Source organism: Leptonychotes weddellii, chromosome 3, assembly GCF_054177405.1.
Source record: "Leptonychotes weddellii isolate Sample4059 chromosome 3, ASM5417740v2, whole genome shotgun sequence".
Classification (NCBI taxonomy): Eukaryota; Metazoa; Chordata; class Mammalia; order Carnivora; family Phocidae; genus Leptonychotes; species Leptonychotes weddellii.
In genome coordinates this window covers 120,993,680-121,003,637 of record NC_138371.1, presented here as the reverse complement: position 1 = coordinate 121,003,637, position 9,958 = coordinate 120,993,680, and positions in this window count along the sequence as shown.

Genomic DNA, 9,958 nt, shown 5'->3' with positions numbered 1-9,958 from the left:
ATATTTTTCTACTGATGTATTTATTTTTTCCTTAAAATATTTTAAATCTAATATATTTTTAAAGAATACATATTTTAACTATATGTACCCACATATACATAATTTTTTCAAATGAATACTTGTAAAATTATGAAGTGCTCCTTTTATGGCAAGTTTTTCTTTTCTTTTTTATTTGCTTCAACCCTCTTCCTTCCTGTCACATCAGCCCCCCTGGCTCCCAAGTAGCCTTTAAAATAGCATCGAATGGGGCACGTGGGTGGCTCAGTTGGTTAGGCGACTGCCTTCAGTTCAAGTCATGATCCTGGAATCCCAGGATCAAGTCCCACATCAGGCTCCCTGTTCGGCAGGGAGTCTGCTTCTCCCTCTGACCCTACCCCCTCTTGTGCTCTCTCTCTCTCAAATAAATAAAATCTTAAAAAAAAAAATAGCATCGAATGCATCTTTTTCTGTATAGTTTTATCTGTCCTCATATAATCATATAATATACATGCCCCCTCACATAATATACATATGTAAGATTTGTGTGTTTTTTATGGAAGTACAATCATATAATACATGTTTTTCTGCATCTTTCTTTTCTCATTCAACAGTTTCTCATTTGAAAATCCTCTAAGTCATGTGGTAGAGTTCCAATTCATTACTTTTAATGCCTGGAATTTTTAAAAGCCATTCTCCTATTGATAGGCATTGCTTTTGTTTCTAGTTTTTCTTTTTCTTCTACCTCTATTGACAATGCTGCAACCAATATCTTTTTACATTTGTCTGTATAAATAAATACTTCTATTTTTATGGAATACCCAGGAATGTTATTGTTGGGTGGGTCTAAGTATGTGTTTTAATTATAATAAATGATACCAGGTTGCTTTCCCCAAAGGCTGTAACACTTCACATTTCCACCAGCAATATATGAGAATATCCTTTTCATTACATTTCAGCCAGCAATAGATGTTGTGGCTCTTTTAAAATTTTTCAGTCCGATGGGTGTAAAGTGATAATCATGTTGTTACTGTAATTAGCATATTCATCGTTACTATTTATAAATTTGTACATCTTTTGTTTACCACAGATTTGTTCATCTGTGAATTGTCTTTGTCCATCATTTTATTGGGTTAGTTTACTCATCTTGTTTATTTGTAAGATACTTTTGCATATTAATTTAAACTTTTATTATTTGTTACAGATACTTTTTTCCCACATCTATTTTTTATCTATTATCTTTATTTATGAGATCTGTTGCCATATAAAAGTTTTTAGTTTTTATTTAGCCAAATGAATTTAGCCTTAATTCCTGGGTTTCTAGTCATGTTAGGGAGTCATGAATTCTAGACACTTGTAGATTGTGAGATCTCAGATTTTCTTACAGTTTCTTAATTTTGTTATTTAGAACTTTAACCCATCTGGGAATTTATTTCTGTATTTGTTATAAGAAAATGAAATAACTAGAAAAAAGCATTGAAAAAAACCTATCTTTTGCTATTATATGACTGTATAGTTGTATAAATACAAAACTCAAGAAATCCCAATATAAAAAATTCTAAAATTAGTAAAATTATTTATTCTAATTTCTTATATAATAATATATATTTTTAAAAATTAACAACAATGCTTTTTGCTAGTTATTTTCTTTTCTTTTAGTGTTTGCTATAAAACCTATAATAACGTTAAAAATAATGTGAAATTGGTCATCTTTGTCTGCTTCTGATTTTAGAATTTGGTGCTAGTTTTTAGAAATTTGTCTTTATTGAATTTGGATACTTTTTTCTAGTGCTATTTTTAATTAGGACTAGCTATTGAATTTTACCAAATGCTTTTAAAGTATCTATTGATAAGACATGTATTTTTATCTTTTAGTTTTTTGTTGTACTGGATCAAGTGGATGCATTCATTTTCTGATTTGAAGTACTTTATTATTGCTGAAATATATTCCACTTAGTCTTTTGATAGATTGATAGATTCTCTTTGGTAATATCTTATTTAGAGTCTTTGCTTTTATAGTAATAAGTTAAATTGATTTACAGTTTTCTATTTTGCTTCCATTTTTATCAAATTTGAATAGGAAAATTATGTTGGCATCATTGGGGAGCTTTGTATATTTTTCTGTGGTTTATTTTAAACAACACAAATTTTCTTTAAAGGTCAGCTTAAAGTCAGCTATGGAGCCATCTAGTCTTGGTATCTTTTTAAACAGTAGATCTTGATCATTTTATGGATTATTTGGCAATTGATTAAAATTATCCATTTCTTTTTTTTTTTAAGATTTTATTTATTTGAGAGAGAGAGTGTGCGCGCCTGAGTGCAGGAGCAGGAGCGGGGAGTGGGGAGAGGCAGGCAGAGGGAAGGGAAAAGCAGACCCTGCTGAGCAAGGAGCCCAATGTGGGGCTGGATCCCTGGACCCTGAGATTATAACCTGAGCTGAAGGCAGACACTTAACCGACTGAGGCACTCCGGTGCCCCGAAATTGTCTACTTCTTATTGGGTTGGTTTTGTAATTGATGTTTTGCTAAGAAATAATTTATTCCTCTGGGCTTTGAAATCTTTTGTCAGAGAGTTGCATTTAGTATTCTTATGTTATTCTTTTATCTCTCCTGAATCAATGATTATGTTTCCTTTCTCATTCCTAAATCGTGTTTACTTTGTACTTTTTCTTTCTTATTTTATCAAGCTTTCAAGAGTTTTATTTATTTTATTGGCTTTTGCAAGGAATGAACTTTTGGATTTAATTATCCTTTCTACTATTTTTGTTGTTGTTTCTCATATTGTGAATTTTACCTTTTATCTTTATAAATGCTATTTTCCCAGTTTATTTTTGTTAGTTTTGTCATTTTTTTCTTATTTATTAACACAAAGTTTCTTAATTTTCTGCCTTTTAAAACAAATTAAGGCGTTTAAAGGTATGTATTTTGCATTGAGTATAGCTTTTATTTGTGTCCTATAGGTTTTGGTATAAAATGTTCTTTTTTATTACCTCCAATGATTTTCTAATAGTATGTATTTTTTCGTTTCTTATGTTCTAAACATTTTTGATTACCTTTTTATTATTTATTCTTTATATTTTTTGTTTTATTTCTTTATTTTAATTTTTTAATTGAGGTACAGTTGACATACAACATATTAGTTTCAGTTATACAACATAATGATTCAATATTTATATATATTGCAAAATGATCACCACAATAAGTCTGTTTAACATCCATCACCATACATAGTTATGTTTTTTTTTCTTGTGATGAGAACTTTTAAGATTTACTCTTTTAGTAACTTTCAAAAATGGAATACAGTATTATTAACTATAATCACCATGCTGTACATTATATCCCCTTATGTGTTCTATAACTGGAAGTTTGTAACTTTTGATTCCCTTCACCTATTTCTCCCACCCTTGGCCTCTGGCAACCACCAATCTGTTTTCTGTATCTCTGGGCTTTTTTGTTTGTTTATTTTTCTTTTTGCTTTTTAGATTCCACATATAAGTGAGACCAGATAGTATTTGTCTTTCTCTGTCTTGTTTCACTTATCATAATGCCCTCAAGTTTCATCCATGTTGTTATAAGTGGCAAGATTTAATTCTTTTTTTTTTTTTAATTTATTTTTATTTTTTAAAGATTTTTATTTATTTATTTGACAGAGAGAGAGAGACAGCGAGAGCAGGAACACAAGCAGGGGGAGTGGGAGAGGGAGAAGCAGGCTTCCCACGGAGCAGGGAGCCCGATGTGGGACTCGATCCCAGGATCCTGGGATCATGACCTGAGCCGAAGGCAGACGCCCAACGACTGAGCCACCCAGGCGCCCCAAGATTTAATTCTTTTTAATGGCTGAATAATATTCCATTGTGTGTATGTGTGTGTGTGTGTTTATTACATCTTCTTTGTCCATTCATCCACTAATGGGCACAGGTTGTTTCCATGGTTTGGCTATTATAAATAATGCTGATACGAACATGGGGGGTGCAAATCTTTTTGTGTTAGTGTTTTTGTTTCCTTTAGGGAGATTTCCAGAAGTGGAATTGCTGGATCATATGGTAGTTCTTAATTTTTTAATGGTTTTCCATAGTGGTTGTACCAATTTACAATCCCACCAACAGTGTACAAAAGTTCCTTTTTTTCCACATGCACACCAGCATTTGTTATCTCTTGTCTTTCTGGTGGTGGCCATACTAATAGGCATGAGGTGATATCTCATTGTGGTTTTAATTTTCATTTCCCTAATGACTAGTGATATTGAGCATCTTTTCATGTACCCGTTGGTCTTTCATATACCTTCTTTACAGCAATGTTTATTCAGGTCCTTTGCCCATCTTTTAATTGGGCTATTTGTTTTATTTTATTGTTGTTTTGCTATTGAGTTGTATGAGTTCTTTTTATGTTTTAGATATTAACTCCATATCAGATATATGGCTTACAAATATTTTTTCCTATTCCTTAGGTTGTCTTTTCATTTTATTTATTTATTATTTTGCTGTGCAGATATAGCTTGATGTAGTCCTACTTGTTTATTTTATATTTTATTCCTTGTGCTCTAGGTGCCATATCCAAAAAATCATTACCAAAACCCATGCCAAGAAGCTTTGTTCCTGTTTTTTCTAGGTATTTCATGGTTTCAGGTCTTATATTTAAGTTTTCAATCCATTTCGAGTTAATTTTTGTGAGTGGTGTAAGATATGGGTCCATTTTCATTCTTATATGTGAATATCCAATTATTCCTGTACTATTTATTGAAGAGACTGTCTTTTCTCCATGGAGTGTTTTCAACTCCTTGTCAAATATTAGTTGACCTTATATGCTTGGGTTTATTTCTGGCCTCTCAATTCTTATGTTCCATTTGTTTATTTGTCTGTTTTTATGCCAGTGCCATACTGTATACTAAGCTTGAAATCAGGCAGTGTGATACTTCTTGCTTTGTTCTTCTTTCTTAGGATTCTTTTGACTACTTGGGGTCTTTTATGGCCCATTTAAATTTTAGGAGTATTTTTTCTACTTCCATAAAAAATGCCATTGAAATCTTGATATGGGCTGTATTGCATTTGTAGATAGCTTTTGGTAGTATTGACATTTTAACAGTATTAATTCTTCCAATCCATGCAGATGAGATACTTTTCCATTTATTTGTGTCTTCTTTGATTTCTTTCTTCCGTTCATTTACTTTTTAAATTTAATTTTATTAAAATTTTTTAAATTTGAGTATAGTTGACACACAATGTTACGTTTGTTTCAGGTGTACAACATAGTGATTCAACAAATTTATACATTAATGCTCACCACAAGTGTAGCTACCATCTGTCACCATACAATACTATTAAAATATCACTGACTATATTCTTTATGCTGTATCATAAAGTATCACATTTTTAATGTGATTATTGATATGGTTAGATTTTTATCTATCATGTTGCTCCTTGTTTTCTGCTTGTCCCATCTTTTTTTGTTCCCTTTTCTCTCATTTTGATCATTAAGATAATTGCAGACATTAAAAGTCCTGTCTTGGCAAAATTAGAACTTCAATTTTATTTTGGATTTAAAACTTCTCCCCTCACCTTGCTCAGGTCTGATCCATTGCTCGAGGACCGATTCCTGTTCCTCAAAACTCTTTTACTTCTCTTTCTCTGCTTTTTCTGGATGCTTTTGACTTCTCCAGGGTCAAAGGCAGGAGGAAGCTAGATTAGAGTAGAAAAGACAATATGTCCTTTTATTCAACAGTAGCAACCACAAGCAAAATCTTTGTTTTTATTTTATTTATGGAAGTCTTACACGTTTAGCCCATTGAAAGCCTTAAATACTGAAAAGCTGACCCTGGTATCAGTCTGTTTACAACTTTTACAAACCTGTTTTATTTGAATGCGAGAGGCAACGGATATTAAAGCTTGGTGTACAGTTGTTTACCTCAAATGGATTAGTCATTAGTAACTAATTAAGTTAGTGAATAATTAATTCATTAGCTCTTATCATTCTGAACTAAGATAGGATATTTGTTAAGGTAATATGAGCTACTGTAACAAAAAGAAACTTTAAAAGGTTTTTTATATCATCTACATAGTATCTAAAACTGGTTCCCTTTCAAATGACTTCTAAGTAGTGATTAAGGGCTCCTTTCTGGGCTCCTTCTATCTGTGGCTCTGCTACCTTTGACATATAGCTTTTAAGATTGCCATACCCATCTACATTAAGCTGGCATTTCTTGGGGAGATATTTTTGTAAGCTAAGGCCAAGGCGACCCACATTACTTTTGCTCACATTTCAGTGGCTAGGGCTCGGTTATACTTACCTGTAAGCATGGCTGGACATACAGTATAGTTTTGTGCAGAAGGAGAACAACAACAACAAAAAAATGGTAAAGAGCTAGCCAGTTTCTGTGTAGGATAAGCTTCCTTACTGCACACTTTAAGCATTCCATATATTTAAATTTGAAAATAAAGCTCAGTGAATATGGCTCTCATCCCCCTCTTCTGGGGCAGTATATAGACATCATATGGCTAGGTCATAGAGGCACTCGCCTCTCAGCCCTCAATAGGGACATTGCTTTGGGCTGGGTTGGGGGGTAGATTACTCATCACATAAATACGAAAGCTCTCAGAAGTTGCTAAACTTGAATTTTTAAGACCGTGTCTTAATGGGACCAAACCTTAATAATGAACATTTAAAATATTAACATTCATTAAAGTCAGGCCGTGATGTCTTCATACCTCATCTTGAGAGGTTTTTTCTTTTTCTTTTAAAATTAACTCTTGAATGTCTTTCTAAATTTACTTGTCATTTAAAAGTGGAACTTACAGTTCTGTTTTCTGGAGTTTTGATTTCAGACAAAAAGGCATTTGTATAAAGAATCTTTTGAAGTGTTTATACATGTCTCTGTGTTTAGTATTTTTCTTACAAATCCCAATCCTCTGGAGTCATGGGGTACACTGGGCCCAGGGACTCCAGTCTAACATTAGTTTAATGATTTTGACCCCTGCTCTGAAGTGGATTTATACAGAGGAGTCATGCCTTGCATGTCCTCAAGTCATTAGTTTGGCATGAAATGGTCCTGCTGCTTGTGTTATCTTAAAATTATTTCTGAGTTGGGCTTCTGTAAAATGACCATGTCTATTTTAAGACCTGAAGAATTTAAGATAAACTACTTGTGGGAATGAAAGCATTTGAGGGCCAGTAACTATATGATCCTATGTTTCAGTGGCTAACTCTCTCTACCCGTTTAATTATTTTAGGTATTAACTCATTTGATGATTTGAGTGGCATCCCTTTCCAAAAATAGTGTTTCCCAACATGGCTATGGAAATGGTTCTGTATGTTGACCAAATCAGCTCTGAGCAATCTGTTGGGAACTTGATATGCTCATTTTATTATTGAATATTTTGCTCATGAATTTGGGGTGCTAAGTGTGTCTCAGTTTTTTAATATACGGTCTTTGGTAGTGATAACTGTCTTAACTTCTGTGTTAGGAGCCAAAGCTGTAGCTTTGTTAATATGATAACAATTTGCTAAATGCTTACGATGGGCAGGTATCTAGAATTAAAGGTATCTATCAAATGACTTTTGAATGACAAAGTGACCATATTCAGACTAAAGGGAAGGTTTAAAATAAATTGAATAAGTACATTTTGTAGCATGTTAAAATTTGGTAAGGGCCCTGGAGAAAAATAAATGGAAATGGGAAGTTTGAGGGTGGTAGATATTACAAATTTAAATAGGGTGATCAGTGAAGGTGGCATTGATTATGTGATATTTAAACACAAACTTGAAAGAGCTGACGGAAGAGCATTCCAGGCAGAGAGAAGAGCAAGGAGAAGGACTTCTAAACTGATATATTTAAGTTGGCAAAGAGGCCAACTTGTGTGGCAGGTGAAAGTGAATGAGGGGAGTGTGATAAGAGATGAGGTCAGAGAATCCTAGCTCAGGGATGAGTTACGCTCCAGGGGGCAGAGGGGAGTAGGCACTGGCCAGGAGCAGAACCTGAATTGTGTGGTATCCTGGATGCCAAGGAAAGAAAGTATATCCAGGAGGGAGTGATAAACTCTGCCAACAGAAGCTCATGGGTGATATAAGATACAATGTGAGAAGTGACCATTGGATTTACATTTGTGTTGAGTAGTTGTAGTGGGGTTGAGAGTGAAGGGGAGGGGAGGAAATACAGATATCTCTTTAGAGTTTTGCTGCTGTGTGTGGTAGATATGGGAAGCAGAGTTAAGAGTTTTTTTTTTTTGTTTAAGAAGGTAAAAATTATAGCATGTTTTTATGCTGATGAGAGTGATCTAGGAAAGAGGGGAAAATCGATGACAAAATGAGAGGAGAGAATTAATGGAGGTGAGAAGGAGGGTGTCTAGTGCATGAGTAGAGAGGTTGGTCTTAAATAGAAGCCTGGCCAGTGCATCCATGGGGAGGGCAGAATAAATGCGCACACATGCTGGTAGGTGGGTAAATACAGAGGTGGGAGCATGTGGAACTCTCTCTACTTGCTACTGTTTTCTCAGTACAGTAGGGGGCAAGGCCATCAGCTGGGAGCAGGAATGGAGAGGACTCTTGGAGTTTTGAGGAGAGAGGAGAAGCTGTGATGTAATTGTCTGGGAGAGAAGGAGAATGAATGGAACAAGGAATGGTGCTGGGTAGCTTTTGGTGTAATAGACACAAAGAACTTAAAGAGAGGTAAGAATTAGGGTCGGAGGGATAATTGGGGGCAGATCTAGGAGAGCCTTATAGGCTACGGTGATGACCTTGGATTTTGTTCCAAGTGAGATGGGCAGCCGTTGAAGGCTTTGAGCTATGTGGTGACACTATCTCACTTTAACCACTCATGTGTAGACTATTCCACAGAAGCACAAAGAAGGCTCATTCAACTGTCTAAGTGAAAGATGCTAATGGCTTGAACGCGGGTGGATGTGTCGAGAGTGAAGAGAAGGGGTTGGATTTTGAAGGTAGAGCTGATAGGATTTACCAGTTATTAGTAGAGTGTGAGAAAAGGGCATCAAGGATGAAGTTAAAATTTAATCCTGAGCAATGTATGAATGTCAGTGCCAATTAGATATCAGGTTTCTCAACCTCAAATAACACATACAAGATCAATACCAACTATGCTGACATCCTCAGCCAAGAGGCAAAATGATCTCCATGTAGACTGAAGCAATACTCCCGTTTTGGTTAACATTGCTAATAGCCTCCTATTTCAGGCAAAAAGGAAGCAGATTACCACACAGGAGGTGCATTGTTTTCCTAAGGATTTTAGCATATTTTCTTTTAATTTTGTAATTCCAAGATTAATTAAGTTAGATACCAATTTAACCTAACTTCTAGAAATGTGCTAGCAATGTCTTCTTTAAAAAAATGACAGAATTCAGTTAATAGTCTGGAGCTCGTTAGAGTTTTCTAAACAGTAAAGCAGAGTGTATTTATTTTAATGGGAAGCTCTGCTCTGTCCATTTAATATTTTAATGTTTTCACTTTTTCCTTCTTTAAAACTTAAGTAAAACTAGAAAAGTCTGAAAATGAATATGCCATCAACTTTACAAGAAAGATGACACTTTGCTCCTCCCTTTTAAAGAACAGCTTGTCTCAATCTTCCCAGTCTCCCTGTTCTTGAAATTTTATTAGCTTTCTGACTGGGCCAATCTCATATTGTACCTGCTTACTACTTCATTTCTTTTTCATCCGCACACTTCCTGGACTACTAAGAAACAATTGTGTTCACTTCCGTCCCCTTTAAATGTAAAGACCTCAAAAGTTCCCACACCAGCTCACGAACCAGAAAAAAATGGAACAAAAGGATGCTAAGATAATTTCCCCCCAAAATGCAGTTTTGTCCTTTTCTTTATTGTGTTTTCAAATGATGCCACTGGGACTGAGGGAGGAAGTGAATGTATAGTATAGGAATCTTTGTTTTGTGGTTTGGGGTGATCAAGAGGAAAATAGTACCTGGATCTTCTACTAATGTCTTCAGTTTGTTTCTTCTGGTCTTTCATCTCTATAGGGTAAGT